Below are 22,805 nucleotides of genomic sequence, written 5' to 3' on the forward strand. Positions count from 1 at the left end.
AAAAATTCTAGGCCTTGCGCTACCAGCGTCCAAAACTGAATATAATACCTACAGTGTACATCGGACCACAAGGGATTACAATATCAAGCCTAAATCAGTGCGGGAGCTGGGTATCGACATGAGTTATGATACTTCTTTCCATGTGCACATCACCAGGTTGGCGGCAAAGTGCGGACGACTGGCTGGCTGGATCCTGAGAACGTTCAGAACCAGAGAAAAGGAAATCATGATGGTCCTCTTCAGGACATTTGTCCTCTGCCGCCTGGACCTCTGCTCCCAGCTATGGTCACACAACAGTGTAAAATTAACAGCGGTCCTTGAAGCAATCCAAAGAAGATCGTCTCGTTGCAACAGCTCAGCTACTGGGAAAGGCTGAAAAAGCTAAGACTCTGCTCCATGGAGCGAAGGTGGAGAGGTATGCAGTAATATATTTCTGGAAGATCCTGGAAGGAATTGTGCCAAATTTTGGCGTTGAAAGCTGCACCAATGCGAGAATGGGTCGACACCGCACAGTACCAAAGTTCCCAAAAATGCCACTGCGCTTCAGGACCGGTTACTGCAGCAGCCTGGATTTCAAGGGCCCACAGTTTTTTTTTAATATTCTCCCAACGAGCCTGAGGGACCTGCACGAAGTATATGTAGGTATTTCCAAATCAAAACTGGACCTCTTCCTGTCGAGAGTCCCAGATACATATACATATACATATACATACACATATGCATATGCATATATATATATATATATATATGTTTATATTATGTATATAATATATATATATATATATATATATATATATATATATATATATATATAATATATATATATATATATATATACTACATATATATATATATAGCTATATATACATAGCTGCATTATATCTGCATGTATGCTTATGGACATGCATTGTTTTCCTCAACTCTCTCTTTCATTTTCTTTCTCTCTCTCTTTCACACTCTCATAAACCCAAATACAAACTCACAATCAAATAGATGTGCGTGCTCCCACAACTCAAATGTATGTATATATATATCATATACACATATCTATGGATATATTATACTGTATGTATGTATGTATGTATGTATGTAGATATATATATATGTGTGTGTGTGCGTGTGTGTATGGGCGTCTATCTATGTATTTGATATTTATGTTTGTCCGATGTTACAAGAGTTTATTACTGTGCAATGTTTACGAGAGCAATCAGAGCAAATACAACGTATAAGACAACGTAAAACGGAATAACTGAAAATCAATCGTGCCGTACATATTAAAATTTAAAAAAATAATCGAAAACAATAAGATATGTTAGCAAAATCATTTTTTCTCCGGACATAATTATGTTTCCAGTAAACATACATAAATATATACATAGTCATGTCTGCTTGTTCAACAAGCCGCGAAACGGAAGTTGTTAATATATACGTGCTTATAAAGCTTTGTTGCGATTATACATCCTACATATTAAACCCCTAAACTTGATATTTGGTAAACAAAGCTGAAATGTTGGAAATTTTGAAAACCATGTTTTACCATTTAAAATCATTCAAACACATTTTTCTACCAGCGTTAGATTATAAGATTTAAACAATAAGATTTGTGTAAATATATATTTAAAAATAAATAAATAAATAAATGCGCCCTTTTAAAGCCCAGCCAGGCTCATGGGCCCGGTTTCCCGGTTTTAATGGCGTATGTTTTCCCCAGCTGGATGGGACGTCAGTCCACCGCAGCGTTATTCATTTTTGCCAGCTGAGTGGACGGGAGTAACGTGAAATGAAATGTTTTCCTCAAGAACACAACGCGTCAACCTGTCCAGGAATCGAAACCACATTCTTACGATCATGGTGCTGGCAGCCTAACCACTAAGCCACGCGCCTCCACAAATATATATTTTATCGTTTTATATTTAAGAGATGAGGAATTATATACATTATTTACATTATTTACAATTGAGGGATATTTGTCCTCATCTTGTTTGTTGTTAACACAAAGTTTCTGCTGATATACTCTCCAGCCTTCATCGGGTGTTTTGGGGAAACAAATTCGAACTCGGTGAGATTTGAACTCAGAATGTATAGTGTTGTATGGAGTGTGATGTAGCTACCCTCATTTATCCCCTCTTGCCGTGAGATAGGTTCATCTTGGACTCTCAACAGGAAGATGTCCAACCTTGATTTAAAATCGTCTATATCTACTTTGTGTAGGTTCCTCAGGCTCTTTGAGAGAATATTAAAAAACTGTGGGCCCCTAAAACCCAGGCTATTGCAGTAACTGGTCCTGAAGCGCGATATTTAAGAGATGAGGAATTATATACATTATTTACATTATTTACAATTGAGGGATATTTGTCCTCATCTTGTTTGTTGTTAACACAAAGTTTCTGCTGATATACTTTCCAGCCTTCATCGGGTGTTTTGGGGAAACAAATTCGAACTCGGTGAGATTTGAACTCAGAATGTATAGTGTTGTATGGAGTGTGATGTAGCTACCCTCATTTGTCCCCTCTTGCCGTGAGGTAGGTTCATCTTGGACTCTCAACAGGAAGATGTCCAACCTTGATTTAAAATCGTCTACATCTACTTTGTGTAGGTTCCTCAGGCTCTTTGAGAGAATATAAAAAAAACTGTGGGCCCCTAAAACCCAGGCTATTGCAGTAACTGGTCCTGAAGCGCGATTGCATACCTGGGATATTTGGCACTACGCAGTGTCAACCCGTTCTGGCATTCGTGTATCTTTCAATGTCAAAATTTGGCACAATTCCTTCCAGGGAGAAGAGTCTTAGCTGTTCAGCCTTTCCCGGTAGCTGAGCTGTTGCAACGAGACGATTTTTCCTGAAATTGCTGGCCTTGTTCTAAAATTTGAGACCAATATATTTATAAACCTCTATTATTGTGCGCCATATCAATATATTTATATAATGTTACAGAAGGAGTATTATAAAATCCAGGAAATTAAAGGGGGAAGACTGTTACTAGATTAAAATTACCTCATAATTTTACAGGTATTTCATATAATTGACCTGGATACGACGAAAGGTAAAACTGACTTTGGTGAGATTTGAACTCAAAAAGAGCTGGAAGCAACACTGTAAAGCATTTTTTCCGATGCCCTTATTATTCTGCTTGACCACTGCATTGCGAGAAGACATTGTACTGGGCAAAATTGTCAGTACACCGGGCAAAATGCTTAACGGAGTTGCATCAGTCTTTAGGTCCTAGGTTCAAATTCCGCACCGGTTGACTTTGCCTTTCATCATTTCACGATTGATAAAATAAGTACCAGTTGATTACCGAGGTCACTGTATTCGACTTAACCCCCTCCTACAATAGTGCTGGCCTTGTGTCAAAATTCGAAGCTAATTTTATTATACTTATTTCTAATTTAAACATAAGGTCAGAAATTTCGTGATGAGGGGCATTTGATTTCATTGAAACTGAAATGATAATAAAAACCCAAAAATGATGACCTCAGCTGGATTTGAACACAGAACGTAGAGATCAAGAACAATAACATATCAATATGCATATGCTAATGATCATATGCCTATATCTATTGAACCCGGTTTTATTTTTTCACAAAAAATACGACCGTATTGTATTTATCCGAGAAATATGCGTCGTTATATAACTCATATTCTTTTTTTAAACTTGATAGCCAACGTTTGTAGATTTCTTTGTCATAAAGCTTTTTGCATACACACACACACACACACAAAAAAAAAGACGGCTTGCGAAATTTATGGTATATCGGCTTCGCTTATGAAGTAACATGCCTTTCTGCTTTTTGTTTTTCTTATTGTGTTCGTTACGAGACTTTATAAAAGGGTATATTTAGAATAACTCCCATTTTGCAGCCGGTTGAAGAAAGCATCGAGTTTTATGCAGATATTTATGAATGTATGTCTATCAGGAACAAATTTATATCCAAGAAAAACACTTATAAATTTATTTTGATCTGTGTACTACCATTGATTATATATATATATATGAACACACACACACACACACACACATACACACACACACACACACACACACACACACATATATATATATATATATATAATATATACATGCACATATGTATATATAGTATGAATACAATATATATATATAAATAAATATATATATATATATATATATGTAGTTATATCTGCACACATATATATACATATGTATATATGTATAAATACAATATATAGATATCTGGATGTATGTATATATGCATATATATATAACACATATGTATATATATATATATATGTATAAATACAATATATATATACATATATATATACATACATATATATATATATATATATATATCTATACATACATACATACATATACAGACACACACGCACATGAACCTCTATCTATATTTTATGTATATATATATATATATATATATATATTATATATACACATGCATTCACCATCTCTATCGCGTGCGAGTGTGCGTGTATACAGATATATGTGTGTTTATATGGGATATATGGGCTGGAAGGTGATTGTGTTGCTATGAAATATGAAGTTGTGCGTGAGGGTATATGCAAATAAGAAAGCGACGACTGACGACGTGTGATATATCCGTTTTTATAAACACTCATTTCTCATTTATTACATTATACATCTAAAATAATACGTATACATACGTATGAGTCTCGCTGGATTTATGTGCATATGTGGTCGTGTGTCTGCACGTGAGTGTGTCACAGTGATTGAGCTTGTGTGATAATAAACGTGTGTATAGGTTTTTCTCTCCTTCTAGTTAATCTATTACCGCCTTTTCACTACTTTCAGCCTTATCTCTCTGTCTTTAATTTTGTTTTCGCAATTCTCACTCTCTCAATTTTGAATCACCATCTCCACCTTCTTTAAATGTTCTTCATAAATAGATATATTCTTTCTTTGCTTTCTTTCGTGTCTGCACTCACTCACACATACACACACACACACACAAACACAAACACAAATACACACAGACAAATACACGCAAGACACACACACATACACATGATATGACAAACATTCATAAATACAAAATGGCAGCTGCAGATAGATACATATTAAGAAAGCGACACAATATCACACTTGAATACAGACATGCGCACACATGCATATATACCTACATGTTTACGTATTTACATATATGGGAATATATATGCATAGAGAGAGAGAAACTCACATAGACAGGACATTGATAACGCATATATTACTGTTTATGAATAAAACACAGCTGGAGATAAGAAATCCACTTAGGCATAATATTTAATACGTGGCTGTATATATATATATATAGATATGATTGTATATATATGTATTATATTATATATAATATATATATATATATATATATATATATATATATATATATATATATATATATATATATATATATATTTACATAATATATATATATCATACACTCACAAACACACGCACACACACACACACACACACATATATATATATATATACATACATACATATATTATATATGTGTATGTGTGAAAAAAAATATATATATGTGTGTGTATGTGTGAGTGTATGTATCTCTAAGCCCATGTATACATATATAGATATGATTATACTTGCGTATATATATACACTGATATACATACTTTTATGCATACATTATATATATATATATATAGACTGCGATAGGTAAATGGTCGCCATTTTATAGTTCTAATTTCACGTATGCACATTGTTTATTTTTGAAGTTATCGACTACACAGTATAGTAGGGTCAGTTGGGCACCGTTTGCGAGAAGAACACCACCATGATGCAATTCACTCTACTAGAAATTTGGAAAAAACAGGCAGTACTGATTGGCATTTGCACCGTACGCTCCAACACGAACAGATGGTTAACAGACAGGACAGCCGTTGGCTTGCCAAGTCCTTGAGAGTGATAAAAATCAAGCATCCAGTCATCATGGTGTTTGGAGTGATCACTAGTGATGGTGACGTTATGCCTCCATTCGTCATCTAACACGGCCTCAGGCCCAACACAAAGACCTACATCAAGAGGAGGCAGTACTGCCCTAGGTCAAGAGGATGAATGCTGAAAGACCCTGTATCTGGCAAAAGGACTCTGCACCATCCTATTCAAGCTGGAGAAACCGGTCATGGCTGTCAGACAATTTTTGCGACCTCATCACCCTTAATATCTGAACACCTAACTATCTAGACTGCACATCCTTTACTTATTACATGTGGGACGTAATTGAGCGAGAGGCCAACAAAGCTCCTTGTAAACCAAAGATGAACTGAAGGCAACGATCATGGTAACATTCTCCAACTTAAACAAGGAAACCGTCCAGAAGAATTGCAGGAGATTCCGTAGTTGTCTGGAGGCCGTAGTTGAAGCCAATGGCGATTTTATTGAATAAATTTACTCTTTAGTATTTCAAGATATTTTTATGTAATTTTCTTAAATACGTCTGTTTAAATGAGGTGTTAGTATTATTTTCATTTTTGCGTAATGTAAACGACAGTTTATTCACCGCACCCTGTATATTGGATATATATATATGCATTTATACATATATATAAATATATATGTATATATATATATACATATGTATAAATATATATATATATATATATATATATAATATATATAATATATATTTATACATATATATATTATATATATGCATTATACATATATATAAATATATAGTTATATATATATGTATAAATATATATATATAATATATATATATATATATATATATATATAATATATATATATATAAATAATATAATAAATAATTACACGCACACACACACATAACACATACATATGTATGTATATATATCGTCTACATGATTATTTTCTCTTTTCCTTTTAAATGAACAAAACACTGTAATATATTAATAACAGCCATATTAATAACAAAAACTCTTTTTAAAAAAATGGACGAAAATTGTAATAAAGCAGACAATCAGGAATAGAAAAAACCACCGCGTCTACCAAGAGAATTATATGAAAACAGTAACCGGGAGTAATAATAATTGAGCATCCGGTAATTACATTTTCCTCCCTTTTATCTACCGAGACTATCTCGAACGACAGTTAGATACGCTAGCGCATATATATAAACATATGCACACACATATATATATAAACATGTACACATACATACAAACACACACCACGCATACAGGGAAATGTACGTACATATGCTAACATAGATATGCTCATGAAAAGAATGTACAAATATTAACATATATTAGGCATCAACACGCGTGCACATCGAGTCCAACATAATCACATCCTACAGCATTGATATATAAAAATCAGGTATACACACACACACACACACCACACACACACACACACACACACACCACAAACACACACACATATATATATATATATATATATATATATATATATATATAAATCACAGGAGTGGTTGTGTGCTAAGTGGCTTGCTTACAAACCACGTGGTTCCGGGTTCAGTCCCACTGCTTGGCATCTTGGGCAAGTGTCTTCTACTATGACCTCGGGCCGACTAAAGCCTTGTGAGTGGATTTGGTAGACGGAAACTGAAAGAAGCCCGTCGTATATATGTATATGTATATATATATGTATGTGTGTGTATACGTTTGTGTGTCGCTTGACAACCGATGCTGGTGTGCCTACGTCCTCGTAACTTACAGGTTCGGCAAAAGAGACCGATAGAATAAGTACTATGTTTACAAGAATAAGTCCTGGGCCACAGTGAAATGCCTGAAACAAGTAAAAGGTATATATATATAATATATATATATATAGATATATATATATATATAGTATATATATATATTATATATATATAATATATATATATATATATATATATATATATATATATATATTATATATATAATATATATATATATATAATATAATATATATATATATATATATATATATAGGTAGATGTAGAGGGACAATGGCCCAGTGGTTATGGCAGCGAATACGCGGTTTCGATTACCAGACGAGCGCTATGACTGTTTATTGATCGAAAACACTTAAACTCCACGAGGCTCCGGTAGGATCTGGTGGCGAACTCTTTCACCTTTTCTTCCTGTTTCTGTTGTACGTCACACTTTGTCACGCTGAATCTCCCCGAGAACTACGTTAAGGCTACACGTCCCTGTGGAGTACTCAGCCACTTGCACGTTAATTTCACGAGCAGGCTGTTTCGTTGATTGGACCAATTGGGACCTTCGTTATCGTAACCGATAGAGTGCTGATATATAATATATTAGGTCATCCCATAAATAATGCGGTTTCTTCATTTGCTTGAATTAAAAGTCGGGGTAGGGGATAAAATACCTGTATCAATGTGCTATAAAAGCAGGTAGTAATTTACCTTATATTTTCAAAGTTATAATAGACGTGACAAAAGTGCATATTGGGCATATTTTGTTTTATGAGTTCAACGACCTTAACAAGAAAACGGAAAGAGCGAGATGTATATAAGGATCAACAGTCGTTCCAGAAATTCCTAGTCGGAAAGTACAGCTTAGAAGACGAACCTCGTTCTAGATGATCCGTCAAGCTCGACGAGGAGGTCTCGCAAACCCTAGCGGAAGGAAATCCCAGCGCAACTGAATATATATATATATATATATATATATATATATATATATATATATATATATATATATATAATATATATATATATATGTATATGTATTTTTATTAATATTTAGTAGGAGAAACAAAGTAACTCGAGGTTCCAGAATTTCGTTCCTTGGCAGAAACTATCGAACCTTGAGTCATTCTCTTATTTCTTCTGAATACTAATATATATATATACATACATATAAGCATATAAATGTATATATTCTCTTTTTCTCTCTTTTACTTGTTTCAGTCATTTGACTGCGGCCATGCTCGAACACCGCCTTCTAGCCGAGTAAATCGACCCCAGGACTTACTCTTTGTAAGCCTAGTACTTATTCTATCAGTCTCTTTTGCTGAACCGCTATGTTACGAGGACGTAAACACACCAGCATCGGTTGTCAAGCAGTGGTTGGGGGACAAACACAGACACGCAAACATATACACACATACATATATATACATATATACGAAGGGCTTCTTCCAGTTTCCGTCTACCAAATCCACTCACAAGGCTTTGCTCGGCCCGAGGCTATAGTAGAAGACACTTGCCCAACGTGCCACGCAGGGGGAATGAACCCAGAACCATGTGCTTGGTAAGCAAGCTACTTACCACACAGTCACTCCTGCGCCTATATATATAATATATTATATATATATATATTATATATATATATCTTTATCTATCTATCTATACGTACATACATACATATATACCCTAATTAAATTATTCTAAATGACTTGAAATACTCGTTCTGCCTTCATTTTGATTTTTCATATAATGCAATATAATATAATAAATCTCTGAGCGAGGTATAAACAATATCAGCACGACATCGTGTGATATATTTGTCACCTAAATGTGGCTAACCCTCCAGCTGCCTATTAACACACTAACTGTGCCGTATCAGTCACCGTTCCGGTTTAGCTACATTTAGGTGGCAAATATACTTCGCAAAATCATATGGCACATATATATGTGTGTATATATACATATATATATATATATATATATATATATATATATATATATATATTATATATATATATATTACATGTACATATATATATATTATATATATGTGTGTATATATAAACAAAGGGCAACACATCTAGTTTTAAATATGTGAGCCAATCGCATATAGTTGCATGTGTATGATTGTGTGTGTGTATGTGTGTGTTTTTATTTCTAAATATATTTATATGTATATATATATATATATATATATATATAGATATATATATATATATATATATATATATGCATATACACATAGACGTGGACATGACATGTATTTACTTATATATATATATATGTTTATATAAGTCTGTGTGAGCATGGGCATAGGCAAATGTGTGTGTAAATCGGGTGGTGTGGTCGGTGTGGTTGGTGTATTCCCCTCTGGGAAAGCAAGATAGACAGCTCCTATGCTGGTTAATACTGCTATAAATATCAATTATTTAACATAATATAAAGGCAGACGATTTCCAAGTCATTATTAAAATGCTAATACATTGTATAATTAAATGCACAAATTTAAATCCATAAACATTATGCACAATATATGCATACACACACACTCACACACACACTGACAAACACACACACACACACACACGTATATATTTCAGTATTACGATTTCAATTCTGATGAAAGTGTAACGTAGGTTCTTTTCTTTTAAATTTTATACATCAATAGAATCATATACAGAGTTGTACATACAAGCATATGTACATATAAACAAACATACATACAGCAAAGAATATATATATATATACGAGCAAAACTCCCCCGTCCAATGGACGGTGCTGAGTTGTCAAACATTTAAACCAAATTTTCTCAAAACAACTTGTCCGACCGTACCATAGGCCTCCCCTTTGAGAAGCAAGGATTTAACCTACATTTGAGACACCTGCAAAAGAAGAAATAACGATACACTTTTTTCTATTCCAAAGAAAAGCGATTTTATTCACACAAATATGCAACCGAAGAGTTTAAAGTACCAGTAGTGATAAGGTTATTGACTGGGAGAACACAAACATGGTTTAAACAGTAACCCTGGCAGGAAATAAACGTGCCTTTAAGCAGTACAAAAACAACAAAAATTGCACATGCATTTTTCTCGCGTACGCGTAGTATCGATCGCGACAGCTGATGTACTTGCGCGCACAAATGCACTTTCCCACGGCTTTATCGATCGCATTCTCACCTTGAATCGATTTTTGGAATTTTTTCAAGACTTATATACGCCCAGATACCGTCGGTATCTACATATCAAATTTGAGCCCAATCGGATGGAGGATGCTCGAGATCCTAGAAGACACACAGACAGATAGAACTGATTTTATGTAATATATATATATATATATATATATATATATATATATGTATATAGGAGTAGCTCTGTGGTAAGTAACTTTCTTACCAACCACATAGTTCCGGGTTCAGTTCCACTGCATTGGCAACTTGGGCAAGTGTCTTCTACTAGAGCATCGGGCCGTCCAAAGCCTTGTAAGTAGATTGGGTAGACGGAAACTGAAAGAAGCTCATTGTATATATTATATATATATATATATATATATATAATGTGTGTGCGTGTGTGTTTGTTTGTTTGTGTCTGTGTTTGTTCCCTCACCATCGCTTGACAACCGATGTTGGTATGTTTACGTCACCATAAACTAGCGGTTCAGCAAAAGGACTAAGCTTACAAAGAATAGGTCCTGGTGACAAGTTGTTCCACCAAGGGCAGTGCTCCACCATGGCGGCAGTCAAATGCATGAAGCAAATAAAAAAAATAGAATAAATGTATATACATACCTACATATATATGTAAAAATACACACACATATGTACATGTATATATGTGTGTATATATATATATATATATATATATATATATATATATATAGAGAGAGAGAAGAGAGAGAGATAGGAGTGAGAGACGAGTGAGAGAGAGTGAGAGAGAGGGAGTGAGAGAAAATTACATAATTTATCTATGTACGCGTGGTTTTGTGACAAGAAGTGGCTTCCTAACTACAGAGGTCCGGGTTCAATCCCACTACGTGATACCTTGGACAGGTCTCTTCTGCTACAGGCTCGGGCTGTATAGAAGCCTGCCGTACATTTGTGCGTGTGTGTGTGTGTGTGTGTGTGTGTGTGTGTGTGTGTGCTTGTGTCTGTTCCCAGCTACTGTTTGACAACCAATGTTGGTGTGTTTACGTCTCCGTATATTAGAGGTTCGGCAAAAGTACTCCAGAGAAGTACCAGACTTAAGGATGTAAGTGCCTTGCTCGATTCATTCGACTAAAAATTCTCTATGAGCATGGCTGCAGTCTAATGACTAGCGCAAATAAAATATAAAACATATTGTTATAAGCCTGATGTAATCGTCCTCCGAAATCATATCGATTAGACGTTAGGGACTGAACTGATGAGATTACACTGGTTGACGAAATTTCATCAGCATTTTCAGCGAGACTTTTGTATCAATAATTTTAGCGTCAAGTGCGGATTAAAAGCAGGTACTCAAGCCTCGAACATCGGATCGAAAATGCGAAACAATAATGCAGTTTCACATCTGTGATGTCGCAAATATCAAGCGGGCTGTGTATAATGGAAGTATTATTTGCAACGAATAATATGTGATAAATCAGTTCCCAATATAAATTAAATCAGTCCTGATATAATCTCACTTATTTAGTGTTTAACACTAAACGTCTATACAAAATGATTTCTCTGGGCGACTACCGCACTCTTGATCGTTAGTTAAGTGGGATGAGTAGATTAACGTTCGGTTGTTCGATATGATGTTCCTTGCTTGTGTGACTATCGTTGATAAAACGGTGTCATTACTTAGTGCTGACGATATTTCTTTCACCAATGTAATCTGTACTTTTCAGCACCTAACGCCCATGTGAGTTCAAACTGGGGAAAATTAGCGCGGCCTGTAGCGATCATTACCAACGTATCCAAGTTAAATTGGATCTGCAAGTAAAATTCGTTACAAAAGATGCTCCTGTCGCACGTAGCTAAATCATCTACAGCCCGCTAACGTTTTGTCCACTCTGTGTTTAGCCCCTTATGGGTAGTAAAGAAATAAATATGAAATAACGTACATTTAAACAAAAAAGAAATTACCTTTAACAGGTAATTTTACACGCTAGAAGAAGCAGTCATATATATCGTATATTTCTAGCAATGGTGGTGGTACCCTGCACCGTCAGTGACAATTAGATACAATTGTTTTTTGGTTTTTTATTGCATAAAACCGTCTTCGTTATTTTATAATTTTTACATGCCATTTTGGTGAAACAGCCATTGATTCAGACGCTAAATACTGACAATCGAGATTTAACCAAACCATTCAGTGATGGAATAACCCTATTGAAGAGCTTTGAGTTTAAGGGAAACTAGACTAGTATGGCTATCTCGCTCACTGTGGGGCAGTTCCTCCCCTGTTAGTGCATACTCTCCCCCACACACATATATACACACATATATGTATGTGAGTGTATTATATCAATGTACAACCTTCCTGGCTGGTAAATGAAGTACCAATGCAGGACTGGAGTTTTTGTAGTTGACGACTGTTCTTCTCCAAATTTCAGACATTGTGCTTGTATTATATAAATTATAATTGCTGTTATTATTATTTGTATCAAAATATCATAGTGTTTTACCCTTTTAAGAATGTAAATGATTTAGGAAATAGCAGTTGTTGACCTTAATTTTATTTTCATTTGAAACATATGGTTCGTATATATTGGAATATTCGGTGGAAAAAATATTTACTAAATGAACGAAAATGAACAGTTTTGGAATCCTCGGTTTAACACATGTATTGAATGGTTGACTGAAGCGGGTCATGTTCCTCTAGTTGAAGAAATCTGGCATCTGCTGCCAAGAGATAATTAATTTCTTTAATGAAATCTCTGAAATAGGGAATAGAAATAGAGGATAAATTTACTTGTAAAATTAATGAACATTCATAAATTGATTTTATAATCTTGTTTCAATACTCATCTTGAAAGGCATGTATTTATATCACTATTCTCATGGGAAACCTATTGAGAAAGAGAACCTGACCGCTGGATCTGCTAGAAAGTGTAACCATGTTCAGGGGGAAATCACGAATTACAGTCTTGACAAGCGAGAGACTGGTTATTGTATTTCTCTTTTTACTGGAAATAAAAAGATTAAAATAAAAGGAAAACGCTATTGTTATGACTTCAAAGACTTGAAACATTGATCAACTCCATTAAAGATGACATAGAACGAGACAAAAGCAACTACACACAATTTCTTTTAAAATTTTCGGTCTCAGAGATAGTGATGGATACAAGGCACGTATAAAGTTCTGTCACAAAGGATATTGTCATCTTTAGGTCAGTTTTATGTTTCTTTAAAATTAGCGCTACCGACACCGTAGGTTATCTAAGCAGCAAAATAGATTCATGTCTAAACTGATTTGGTCTATAACATCGGTGTTAAGTTTTAGCACAATGCCGGCAATTTCGGGTCATGTGGTAAGTCGATTACATCAATCACAGTGTTCAACTGGTACTTTATGTTATCGACACGAATAAGATGAAAGGCAGAGCCGACCCCAGCGGAATTTGGGCCAAGAACGCAAAGACGGATGAACTGCCACCAAGAAAGTAAAAACAAAATGGCGCTAGATTTCTTACCCGGCGTTCTAATGACTCTGCCTGCACGCCACCATAATTTGGCGTCAAATTTTGATAGAAAAACAATTGACGAGTGTACAGTTAGTAGTTACCAGCGGTGTACGAAATTTCATGTGTTAAATGGCTAAACGTTTATCAATACAAGCAACGTTGTAATTTAAGAATATCTCGAGAACATAACTGTTTGTAAAGAAGAAATTATTAAGTGGCCAGAGACTGAGTTAAAATGTAATCAAAAGTCTTGACAACAATGTAACAAGACAGCAAGGTAACTAAAAATTCAATAATAGAAATAACAGCAACGTTCACTTATATAGAACAAGGGTAACAAAAAAATAAAAAAAGGTAGACAGCAGCAATAAAAAAAACAATAGTATTACACGGCTTGCAAAAAGTAAGAGCTATATTAATTTCAAATCACTCCTTTCCGCCTTCAATGATGAAAACACGTATTGGATAATATGATAAATGATGTTTAAAAAATATAATTCACAAAATGTTTAGGGATGGGATATCTTCAGAAGAGAGGTCTGTAAAATCGAGGCCGATTTTTGAATTTAAAAAAGATTAATTTATATATCGGTATATTAGTATAGGTAGAGGCGCAATGGCCTAGTGGTTAGGGCACCGGTCGCAGGATCGCGGTTTCGATTCCCAGACCGGGCGTTGTGTGTGTTTATTGAGTGAAAACACCTAAAAGCTCCACGAGGCTCCGGCAGGGGGTGGTGATCCCTGCTGTACTCTTTCACCAATCTTTCTTCTGTTGGCCTGCTCGCTTAGCCAGCGGGGTGGCGTCATTTGAAAGCTAAAACAATGCGAACGCATTGTGACCATCGATGTGTAACAACATCTGATGGTCTGGTCGGTCACGTGATCACGTGATATTAGTATAGATCATACATTGTATAACATGTTAACTGTATTAATGATTAAGACTGTCATAACTATTTAAGAGCATTCAGTATATAACGTGTTGTACTCACGCTTAATATTATGAGAGAAAATACTTCAATCCAATACAAAATTTTATCCGTAATGAGGAGAAAAGCATCTCAATTGAAGAAAGTTCGTGGAGATCAAGTTGAAATGTAAATGAATATAATACAATATAATGGGAATTATTGCATAGAGCAACAAAAGGATTCAACTAGCCAAGGGAGATAACACCAAATACCACATTAACAAATACGTAAAACCGTTTGGAGTCCTGGTGTTTGCTAAATTCTTTGATAACTGTATATGGTTTTATCTTTTTTTTATTTTTGTCTTATTTGACACTGCTAAGCCAAGGTCTAGATAGTACTTAGCAGATGTTAGACGACTAAGTTAAAGAAAAAGAAAAAAAACTTTGGCTGAAAATTGACTGACAGGCGTAACGACCTAAAATAATTAATACGGGTGGAATATCCCAGGCACAAATTCTGTGTGAAATACAAAGAGTTAAATGTGAGCAGACATACAAGCCGAAGTGAGTCTTAATTAAAATTGCGGAGTTACCAGTCCTGCCTTTCGAAAGGATCAATCGTTAAATTAATCATTACCATCTTTTCTTTTCACAGCATTGTAGATCTAGCTCTCTGTACTTGCAAGATTATCCTTGTATATAAATGGATTACTTGGTTCTTTCCCTCGGATTGCTCAAGTGACGTAAACACATCTAGTGACTCCACAACAAGAATCGAAAATCAGCTATAGCGACTACACACGAACACACACACAGATGCACATACTCACAAACTCACAGATAAGCACACTTACACAGACATTCACTCTACACTCATAGCAACACATACACACATACACACACACCCTTACAAACACTCGGTCAAACTCTCTCTCTCGCTCGCTCTTTCACACACACGCACATATATGATTTATGATTTATAGAGAAGAAGAGTATAAGCCACTTTGGAAGTTAAGCCTGTTTGGAATATACAAGCTCATTTTACCGGTTTTCGTGGTCTTTAAGTTACAGAAAATACCCATGACACAGTTTATCAGGGTGCAGTTCGCAAAGAGTTTACTCCCACAATGCTGCAGTAGACATTCTTATCTGAGTGTACTGGAGCGAACAATATAAACTGCCCTGCTCAGTGACACTACGTGACACATGAGCAGGGAGCGCAGATACATCCACTTAATCATTAACCCAACAACTAACCGAGTAGGCCAAGACGACTTCGCTTATAAGTTATGCCTCATTACCATCTATATTTATAGAAGTATACATACATACATACATACATATATATATACATATATATATATATATATATATATATATATATATATATATATATATAGATAGATAGATAGATAGATGATATACATATGTATGCATATACATACATACATATATATATGTATATATACATATATATATATATACATACATAAATACATATATACATATACATACGTATATATATATACATAAATACATATATATACATACATATATACATATATACATACATATATACATACATATACATATATATATATACATATATATAATATATACATATATATACATATATATATATACATATATATATACATATACATACATATATATATATATATAAATATATACATATGCATATATATATATATATTATATATATATATATATATTCATATTTATATATATATATATATATATATATATATATATATATATATATATGTTCAGTAATATCACTGTATTTCAGATAGCTAATATAAATTTAGGCTTTTGATAAGATTATCAGATAAGGGAAATAACCTAATCTATTAACGCCAAGTATATAACTTAATTCAAAAAACGCAAAATGTACCCGGTTGTGGTAAATGCCAGATGTTGTTTATACTTGCTTGCATATTTCTGGAATCCAAGTTTACCATAACACCGAAACACACTTAAAATTTAGTTTTCGGTATTCGGAACATTATCATCAGCCATCTGTTTACTTCACTAACTCATAAAGATAGGCCATATTTTCTCTTCCATTGTCCAAATATTCAGTAGTTTCCATACTTTTGGTTTTACGTGACTGAAGCATCGGACTACTATTGGTTGATTCTCCAGGCAGGAATCAAAATATGATGTACTCTGTGCGTACATGTGTGTGTGAGTATGTGTTTGTGTATGCGTGTGTCTGTCTACTTCTTTAAATCTCAATCACAAACTTGTACGCTTCTTATAGACTACTTCAATATGTACGATTCTTTCTTATCATATCTTAATTTAAACCAAAGTCTATTATCTGGTGTATTTAGCATGTAGGCATCTAAGTCTTCCCATTTTGTTTGGAGTATGTTGTATATATGTATGAATATATATATGTATATGCAGTTGTGTATATGTATATATGTATGGTTATATACATACATATATATATATATTAATGCATATATGTACATATATATATATACAAACATACATGTATATATATATATATATTATATATATATATAAATATACATTATATATACCATACATATATATACATATATTTATATATATACATATATACACCACATATATATACGTACATATATATATATACATATACATAAACATACACATATATATACGCATACACACACATACATATATGTATATATATACATATATATATATATATAATATATATAATATATATATATATGTATATATATATAAATATATATTTATAGATGTATAATTTCAACAATTGAGGTAAAATTATAATTAATTAATCAATTTCACCAAGTATTCAGTATGCAAAGGGACCATTTAAGGCAAATTCAAATATTACATTATATAAAAGGGCTTAGTAAAATAAATTACTTTGCCGCATACTGAACTCGTTAGAAATAGCAGCTAAAAAAACTATTTCTAACACTTAAAGAAAACCTCTCTCATATAGTGCTTGGGTTGAATGAGCAAGCACTATATGAGAGAGGTTTTCTTTAAGTGTTAGAAATAGTTTTTTAGCTGCTATTCTAACGAGTTCAGTATGCGCCAAAGTAATTTATTTTACTAAGCCCTTTATATAATGTTTATAGATGTATATGTATATATGTGCATATATATATGCATGTATATATATATATATGTATATATATATATATGCTTATATATATGCATGTGCATGTATATATATATATATATATATATGTATATATATATGCACATATACGTATGTATGTGTATATATACATATACGGCAGCACACAAACTGATGCATATTGTACACATGCATGCTAAAGATAAATTGAAGAAATGGAAATAATACAACTCCTTCCAGACATTTAAACACTCAAACCTATTTTATCATGCTTCGCCTTCATACAAAGTTGTTGGAGTCATAGTAATTATCTGAACGTTTAAACAACGAGAATCACTCGTACAGACAACACATGTTGTAAACATATCACTGATCTTTTGTTCTTCTGTCTTATGTCGGTGGAATGTAGACGTGCAAGTGATATTACAGTATTATTTTCTGCTCTAGGCACAAGGCCTTGAAAATTTTTGGGGCGAAGGGATATCGAGTAAAGCAACTGGTACTTATTTTATCGTCTACGAAAGGTTGAACGTCAAAGTCCACCTCAGCGAAATGAATTCAGAATGTAAAGACAGAGCTCAAATTCCACCGAGGTTGACTTTGCTTTTCATCCTTTCGGGGTCTATTAATTTAGTACCAATTGCGCGTACTGGGGTCGATCTAATCGACTGACCGCCTGCCAAAATTTCGGGCCCTGTGCCTAGAGTAGAAAAGTCGACCTCAGCGAAATGAACTCAGAATATAAAGACAGAGCTCAAATTCCACCGAGGTTGACTTTGCCTTTCATCCTTTCGCGATCTATAAATTTAGTACCAATTGCGCGTACTGGGGTCGATCTAATCGACTGACCGCCTGCCAAAATTTCGGGCCCTGTGCCTAGAGTAGAAAAGAATATTCAAGTATTTTAGTCGATCTTAACGATCTATATTTATCTGATCAATATTGCTAAGTTTTTTGGCGTCTTTTTAAATATTTTTGGTGCATCGGGATGCACCAATTTATACCCCTATGTGCAAACATAAAGATGCATAAAGCTGTGCATCTTTTATTCCTTTGATGTTCCACTTGTTCTAGTCGTTGCACTGCGGCCATGCTTGGGCATAAAATTTTAGGCTTAAATTTAATAAAATCGACGCTGGTAGTCTCTTTTGTTTGTTTGTAAGTTTGGTAGTTATTATGTTGGTATCATACTCTGAAACACTAAGTTATCAGAATGAAAACAAAAGAAATCAGGTTGTCAAGGGACAGTAGGGATAAACACAAATACAGGCATGTACATACATACATATATACATACATATATACATACATATATATATTATTTATATATAGGCTATGTGGTAAGAAGCTTGCTTCCAAACCACATTGATACGGGTTGAGTCCCATTACGTGGCATTTAGGGAAAGTGTCTTCTACTGTAGACTCGGGCAGACCGAATCCTTCTGAATGTATTTGGTTGACGAAAACAGAAAGAAGCCTGTCGTATATATATATATATATATATATGTATGTATGTATGTATGTACGCATGCATGTATATATTTGTGTATTTGTGTATTTGTGTTTGTATCCCCACCATCGCTTGACAACCGATGCTGGTGTGCTTACGTCCTCGTATCTTAACGTTTCAGCAAAAGAGTTCGATAGCATAATTACTAGGCTTACAAAGAATAAGTCCTGGGGGCGATTTTCTCGACTAAAGGCGGTGCTCCAGCATGGCCACAGTCAAATGACTGAAAGAAGTAAAAGAGTAAAGATATCTTTAGCGTTTCCTGCTTCATCTGTGTTACAAGCGCGTCAGTCTACATTCATATTCAATGGAGGTGTTTCTCAGTAACTGGAGACGGCGAGCTGGCGGAATCGTTAGCAAACCGGGCAAAATGCTCTGCGGCATTTCGTCCGACTTCACGTCATGAGTGCAAATCCCGCCGTGGTCGCCTCTGCTATTCATACTTTCGAAGTCGATAAATTAATTGCTCCTTAATAACTGGGGTCAATGTAGATGACTGACTCCCTTACCCCAAATTCCTGGCCTTGTATCAAAATTTGAAGTAAATTTTTCTGGGTAACTAACCCAGTCTTAGACTAGACACGACACGTACTACATATATAAATATTGCTTTTAAATTTTAGCCCAATACCAGTAATTCCGAAGGAGAATGGAAGTTGATTACATCAATCCCAATGCTTAAATAGTGCTTATTTTATCCACCCCGAGGGACAAAAAGCAAAGTAAAAAGCATAGCGGAATTTGAACTCAGAACATACGAAATACCTCTAATCATTTTCCCCGGCGTGCGAACGCTTCTGCCCACCTTAGTGTACATATAAATTGTGAAAATTACACACTTAGAATGTTGGGTTAACGGTTCCATATATTAAAATCTAGACTGACACTAAGTTTGAAAGTCCTAGAGACCATGGAAAAAAAATAAAAGACACAATAAATCTTAACATATCAGTTATGCCAGATTAGATTTTAATAATTCCTTTTTTCGAAAATATTCTTTTTTAAGTGACTGAACTTCTAAGTTCTTCCGATTTTGTTCTTTCTCTTCTGTCTCAGTCTTTGGTTATATATTTATTTTAAGCTTCTCTGAGATTACAAACAGATATGGCGGATATGTTGTCGTGCATATTAGCTCGCCGAAAGAAATTCTGCACACTAGTACTGATACAGACATTGACACACAGACGCAGACTAGTATGTATGTGTATGTGTGTATGTATGTATGTACGTATGTGTGTAACTATGTATGTACGTATGTGTGTATGTATGTGTGTATGTATGTATGTATGTATGTATGTATGTATGTACGTATGTGCGTATGCATGTATGTATGTATGTATGACCCTTTCTGGAAAGATAAGTGTAAAGTACTTGATGAATTCGAGGTAATATATATATATATAATATATATATATATATATTATATATATATATATATATATGCGTGTGTGTGTGTGGTGTGTGTGTGTGTGGTGTGTGTGTGTGCGTGTGTGTGTGTGTGTGTGGAGGTGCAATGGCTCATTGGTTAGGCCAACGGACTGGCGGTCGTAGAATCGCGGTTTCTCATCCCAGACCGGGCGTTGTGAGTGTTTATTGAGCGAAAACACCTAATGGCGAACCTTGCTGTACTCTTTCACCACAAATGTCTCTCACTCTTTCTCCCTGCTTCTGTTTTACCTGTATTTCAAAAGACCAGCCTTTCCACACCCTGTGTCACGCTTAATCTCCCCGAGAAATACGTTGAGGGTATACGTATTAGTGGAGTGCTCAGCCACTTGCACGTTAATTTCACGACCAGGCTGATCTGTTGATCGGATCAGCTGGAACACTCGTCGTCGTAACCGACGGAATGCACACACACACACACACACACACACACACACACACACACACACACACCTACACACAGAGTGTAAGTTAGGGCTCCACGTAAACTATCATTATTCATTCTGCTTCCATCCAATGTAGTGGTTACTCAACCAATGTACTTAAAGCTGTGATAACAGATGTGATATACAGAATATACAGGGTGTCCCAGTAGTCACTGATAGGTTTCAATTTTTAATAACTTCCTTAACTTAACAAATACATGCAAGAAATGTTGATACAATGTAAAGGACATAATGGAAATTAATATGCGTAAGTCACGTTTTGCAACAACGTTGCATCACATATGGAAAGTGACATCGCTTAAATGGCAGCCATTTTCGGCTTCGCATGCCCTCTTCTTTCCAAAACTTGCACCAAACCACCCACAAGAGTTTCCCATTCCGATTCTCTGATTTCTCTGTTGACGTTCTCCTTCAGTTGCACCAGAGTCTCCGGTTTGTTGACGTAAACACTTTCTTTCAGGTACAAGAACAAGAACAATCCTGGCTCGAGTCCCAACCTTCCGAGTTCTTTTACCGAGCCTAGAAAAACTGAAGGACCGCTGCAATAAGCATGTGAATCTGAGAAGGGGATATGTTGAATGAAATCATAATTAATTGATCCTCCACTGTTTTGTTTTACCCAAAGCCAAGAACATTTCATAACGCTCTCATATGTGTTTGTGCAAGTGTGTGTGCATGTTTATATATATGCGGGTATGAGAATGTAGGTTAATCCGAACTAGTACACGTCAACTCCATAACTGAAAGAGAACTAACAAATAAATTTATCTTGAGATATTCTAAGACAACCAGCGAACACGTGCACAGTCTAACTGTTATAATCATAAGTAAAATATTACTGTAATATCATTTACTCTGCCATTAAAAAAAGAGGTTGTGGAAGATTACATTTCATAATGTTACATCAGCTACACAATATCGGAAAAAATACGGGATGTCCATGGTTAAGACTCTCTTGCTAATAAGACTCTCGCTTAACCATGGATGACCATGGTAAGAATGTCTTGCTATAGGACTAAACAACTACAATAACAGTTTTCTAATCG

This window comes from Octopus sinensis, linkage group LG13, assembly GCF_006345805.1.
Source record: "Octopus sinensis linkage group LG13, ASM634580v1, whole genome shotgun sequence".
NCBI lineage: Eukaryota > Metazoa > Mollusca > Cephalopoda > Octopoda > Octopodidae > Octopus > Octopus sinensis.